Here is a 6,000-nt window from a genome sequence, read left to right as displayed (position 1 = left end):
ATTTTTATTTTGGATTTCATTGGTTTCTTCTATTATTTTTATTATTTCCTTCCTCCTGCTTCTTCTGCTTGCTTTGGGTTTATTTTCTGTTCTTTTCCTAGATTCTTGAGGTGGGAGATTAGATAATTGATTTGAGACTTTTCCTCTTTTTTAATGTATGCTTGTAATGTTATAGATATCCCTCTCTGCACCGCGTTAGCTGTGTCTTACAAATTTTAATTTGTTGTCTTTTCATTTTCAATTCAGCTTGATATATTTTTTTATATCCCTTGAGACTTTGTCTTTGATCCAGGGATTAATGAGAAGTGTGTTGTTTAGTTTTCAAGTGTTTGAAGTGTTGTTTTTATGTTATTGATTTTTTAGTTTGATTCCATTGTGATTGGAGAACCCACATTGTATGATTTCAGTCCTTTTAAATTGGTTGAAGTTTGTGTTATGGCCTTGTTTATGTAGTTTATCTTGTATATTTTCTGAAAGCATTTGGAAAAAATGCTTATTCTACTGTTTTTGGCTAGGAATTTCATAAATATGGATTAGATTCTGTTGGTTGATGGTGTTGTTTAGTTCTGAGTTCTTGCTGATTTTCTGTCTAGTTGTTCTATCACTTGTTAAGAGAGGGTGTTGAAGTATCCAACTTTGATTGTAGACCTATTTTTCCTTTCACTTGTCAGTTTTTGCTTTACATAATTTGCAACTTTGTTACTTGGTGTATACATACTAAATATGTATAAAATACATAGGAATGCTTTGTCTTCTTTTGTTGTTATATAATGTCCTGAAGAAATCTGTCACTTTCTTCCCCACTTTCTGGTCATTTTCTTCCCTCTGATGTCTACTTTATCTGAAATTAGTATGGTCGCTCCTGATGTATTTTTATTAACATTTGCATAATATATTTCCCATCTTTTTACATTCAATCTGCCTATATCATTATATTTGAAGTGAAGTGTCTTGTAGACAGCATACGGTTGGACATTTTTTAACCCATTCTATCAATCTCTTTGCTTTAATTGGTGTGTTTAGACCATTTACATGTAATGTAATAACTGATATTAGAGCATAAGCCTAACATTTTTTTGTTTTCTGTTTGTTCCCTGGAGGGTTTTTTTGTTTCTCTGTTTTCTTTTTCCTGCCTTCCTGTGGGTTATTAGAACATTTTTTAGAATTCCAATTTGATTTATCTGTAGTGTTTTTTAGTGTATCACATTGTATAGCTTTTATAATGGTTGCTCCATACATAACTTATTACAGTTTACTGGTATTGTCATTTTACCAGTTCAAGAGCAGGGTGGAAAACTTACCTCCCTTTATATCCCTTTACATCCCCATTTATAATTGTCTTAAAAATTTCCTCTCTAGGGGCGCCTGGGTGGCTCAGTCGTTAAGCGTCTGCCTTCGGCTCAGGTCATGATCCTGGAGTCCCAGGATCGAGTCCCGCATCGGGCTCCCTGCTCGGCAGGGAGTCTGCTTCTCCCTCTGACCCTCCCCACTCTCATGCTCTCTCTCTCTCATTCTCTCTCTCAAAAAAAAAAAAATTTCCTCTCTATATACTTAGAATTATATCAGACATAATCAGATATAATTTGGGATTCAACCATCAAACATAATTTATGAAACTCAAGAGAAGGAAAGTCTATAACATTTACCCATATTTTTGTTTCCTGTGTTTTTCTTCTTTACTGATGTCCCAAGATTCCTTTTTTTTTTTTTTCAGGTAGCCTCCACGTCCAACATGGAGCTCGAACTTACAACCCTGAGATCAAGAGTCGCACGCTCAGAGTCCCAAGATTCCTTTCTTTTTAATTGATTCCTTTCCGTTTGGAGAACTTTCATCAGCCATTCTTTTAGGGTAGGTGTACTGGCAACCAATTCTCTTCCTGAAGGATATTTTCACTGGATATAGGATTCTGGGTTAACATTTCTTTTCTCTCAGCACTTGAAAACTATGTGTCCTTCTTCTAACCTCTATGGTTTTTGATGAGAAGTCTACTGTCATTCAAATTGTTATTGCTCTATGAATAATGTGTCATTTTCACCGCTTTCAAGATTTTTTCCTTGCCTTTAGTTTTCAGAAATTTGACTATGATGTCTTTTGATGTGGATTAACAAATATGATGTCATGAGGCTTTTCCCCTATGTTTTCAGCATGTTGCTCCTCTGTTGTGCAGTTGCCAGGATCTCTCTGCTTCCTGTAGCAACAAATATCAACACTTCTCCTAAGGGAAGAAATAGAAATACTCAAAATAAAGTGAGGGACTTACTTTAAAAAAGGATGGAGAAGAAAAACCAAAGATGTAAAATGCAAGAGAAATATAAGAAACATAGAGGAATAATTGAGAGTGTTCAATATCTGACAAACACAAGTCTCAGAGAAAAAAACAAGATAAAATTAGGAATACTGTTATTAAGGAAATAATAGTAGAGATGAAATAATCCCAGATATGAAAAAGCATGAAGTGTTAAAATATATGACATTAAATGACATATATAATATATAACATATCAATGAAGTGTAAGAAAACTAAATGCATTTTCAGACATGCAGAGACAAGAGTTCATTTTTCGTATACCCTCTCAGGAATCCACTTGAGGATATACTGTAGCAAAGAGAGGGAATTTTTTTTTTAAAAAGGAGATAAGTAATCTATCAATGGACTTAACTAGGAGAGGTATGAAGACAAGATGATAGTTTTGTTCACATTTAGAGATCATTTAGTCCAGAAAGAAGCAGAAAGATAGAGGGCTTCGGGCAAGAAATATGGGAACCTGAATTATTGATTTAAAGATATTTGAAGATATGGTAAAGCCAACTGATGGAGTCTAAAATGGTGAATCTATTTGATCTTGATTCTAGGAACACTCTATTTTCAATGGCACAGGAAACACAAGAATAGATCAAAGGAGCAGAAAACACAGTCCTTACCACTAAGTAATATGGCTCTGCAATGAACAACATATTTTATTGTAGTTAAAAATATAACAAAATTTACCATCATAACAATTTTTCGGTGTACAGTTCAGCAATGTTAAGTATATTCACATTGTTGTGAAACCGATCTTCAGAACATTTTCATTTTGCAAATCTGAAACTCTGTACCCATTAAACAAAACTCCCCTCTCCTCCTCCCCCCATCCCTGGTAATCACCATTCTACTTTCTGTTTGTATGAATTTAACAACTTTAGATACATGATTTAAGTGGAATCATACAATATTTGCCTTTTTGTGATTATCTTATTTTACTTAGAATAATGCCCTCAAAGTTCATCCATGCTGTAGCATGTGATAGGCTTGCCTTCCTTTTTTAAGGCTGAATAATATTCCCATTCTTTACACACACACCACATTTTGTTTATTCATTCATCTATATGTGGGTATTCGGGTTGCTTCCATCTCTTGCCAGTTGTGAATACTGCTGCTATGAATATGGGTGCACAAATATCTCTTTGAGACTTTGCTTTCAATTCCTTTGGATATACACCCAGGAATGAGACTGCTGGATCATATAGAAGTTCTCTTTTAAATTTTTTGAGGAGCCTCCATACTGTTTTTATAGCAGTTGCACGATTTTACAATCTCACCAACACTGCACAAAGGTACCAGTTTCTCTACATCCTTACAAACACTTGCTATTTTCTGGTTTTTGATAGCAGTCATCCTCATGTGTGTGTGAGGTAATATCTCATTGTGGTTTGGATCTCCATTTCTCTGATGATTAGTGATGTTGAGCATTTTTTCATATTTTTGTTGGTCATCTGCACATCATCTTCAGAGAAATGTCCATTCAATTACTTTGTTCATTTTTTAATGAGGTTACTTGATATTTTGTGGTTTCTGTTGGGTTGTAGGAGTTCTTAAATATTATGGACATTAACCCCTTATCAGATAAAAGATTTGCAGATATTTTCTCCCATTCGATAGATTGCCTTTTCACTGTTGACTGTGTTCTTTGATGCATAAAAATTTTTAAGTTTGATGTAGTGTCATTTGTCTATTTTTGCCTTCATTGCTTTTGGTGTCATGCCCAAGAAGTCATTGCCAAATTCAATGTCATGAAGCTTTTCTCCTGTGCTTTCTTCTAGGGATTTTACAGTACAATGAATATTTTGAGAAAGAGAAAATCAGCCTCTTATAAATAGGAACTGGCCTAGCACTCACAAATGGGCCATGATCTTCTCCTGTTGAATATAAATAACTTCACAGAACATCATTAAAGACCATTGTGATAAGATGGAAACAACCACAATAAGATGACATCATGATCATGCTTGGGCAGAGACAAAAACAAGAACATGGTAAACCGCCCCCCCCCAAAAAATGACCAAGTCCTCTGTCCTAGCTTATTATGAGTGAATGCAGGTTTTTAAAAAACCAGTTACAGAGCCCAGTTACAGGGGCGCCTGGGTGGCTGACATTAAGCATCTGCCTTAGGCTCAGGTCATGATCCCAGGGTCCTGGGATTGAGCCCTGCATTGGGCTCCCTGCCCTCATCCACTCCCCTTGCTTGTGTTCCCTCTCTCTCTGTGTCTCTCTCTGTCAAATAAATAAATAAAATCTTTAAGACAAAACAAAAAAATAATAATAAAAAATAAAAAACCAGTTACAGCTTTAACCTCACTTTGTTCTTCTCATCTCCTAAATAAAATTCAGTAAGAGCCCTATAATAGAATTACTGCCATTCACTGAAAGCATCTAATCCAGGGCTACTTCCTTGAACTCTATGCAAAATCACTGAACACAAGCCCAAAACCTATAGCTCCTTTTTAAGGCGCTATTACTAAGGTAACCCATGCTTTCCCAGGATGTGCAGTCTCCCTCATTACAACAAGTCAATAAACCCAACTTTGTTCTGATGCAGTGTGTTCCTGGTGATCTTTGGCTGCAGGGCATTCATAATTTATGTGTCATTAATGGTGAATTTTTAATATTGATTTTCAGAAAACAGATCTACAGACAAAAGGGGGAATTCTTAGCTATGGTTGTAGAGTAAAAAATGTCATCAACCTTGACAAAAGTAAAAGTTAATTTGATAGAGGTCTGAAAGTGTAAGGGAGAAAGAGGTAAGAGGAAAAAAATAAGAACTGTATTCTATTCTGTCATACAAGTAAATGCAAAGGAACTGTTGTTAGTGGAACAATAAATGTTGCTAGTAGAATAATAAATAAAAGATTTCAGTTTGTGCAGGGAAGTACTGGAAAACAGTGACACAGCCATATGTGAAGGATGAATGAGAGAAGTTTTAAGTGTGCTAGGTACTAAACAACAGCAGGAAATTGAGGAAATTGTTTTAAGTTTACGAAAAAGTTACAAACACATTCTTTAGTAATAAAGAAATGAATATAAAAAGAACTAGAAATAAAAGGTTTAAAAGTACTTTCCATTGGGATAAAATGAAAAACAAATACCAAGTTTTGGCAAAAATGTGGAGGAACATCCAGACTGTACTGACAGCAGTGTAAATTGGTACAACCAGTTTGGAAAACTATTTGGAAGTATCTACTACACTTGATCTTAGCAGCAATTTCACTCCTAGGTATACACCAACAGAAAGGCATATAAATATTTGCCAAAGGACATGTATGAGAATGTTCAAAGCAGTATTATTCGAATAGTCAAACCTTGCACCAGCCCAAATAGGATGGGCAATAAATTGGGAAAGCTTCACACAATGGAATACTATACAGCAATGATAATAAAAACTAAAATTAAAAGCAATATCATGGACAAATTTCAGAAACATAATGTTCAGTGAAAGAAGCCAGACACAAAATAGTTCATACTCTACTATTCCATTGATATAAATTCAAAACAGGCAAAAACTAAAACATAGTATTGGATATTTGTTATACTTGGGCTGGTAGTGACTTTAAGGGGTAATTTGTGTGGCACCTGAAATGCTAACAATGTTTCATTTCTTCATCAAGATACTGGTACCAAGTATGTTCACTTTCTTAAAACACATTGAGCTGATGTCAGGATTTGTTCCCTTTTCTGTATGTAT

Source organism: Mirounga angustirostris, unplaced genomic scaffold, assembly GCF_029215605.1.
Source record: "Mirounga angustirostris isolate CCGP_5_RB_7025 unplaced genomic scaffold, mMirAng1.0.hap1 SCAF_7, whole genome shotgun sequence".
In the NCBI taxonomy this organism is placed as follows: Eukaryota; Metazoa; Chordata; class Mammalia; order Carnivora; family Phocidae; genus Mirounga; species Mirounga angustirostris.
The sequence above is the reverse complement of the archived record's forward strand: the minus strand, read 5'-3'. Positions refer to the sequence as shown.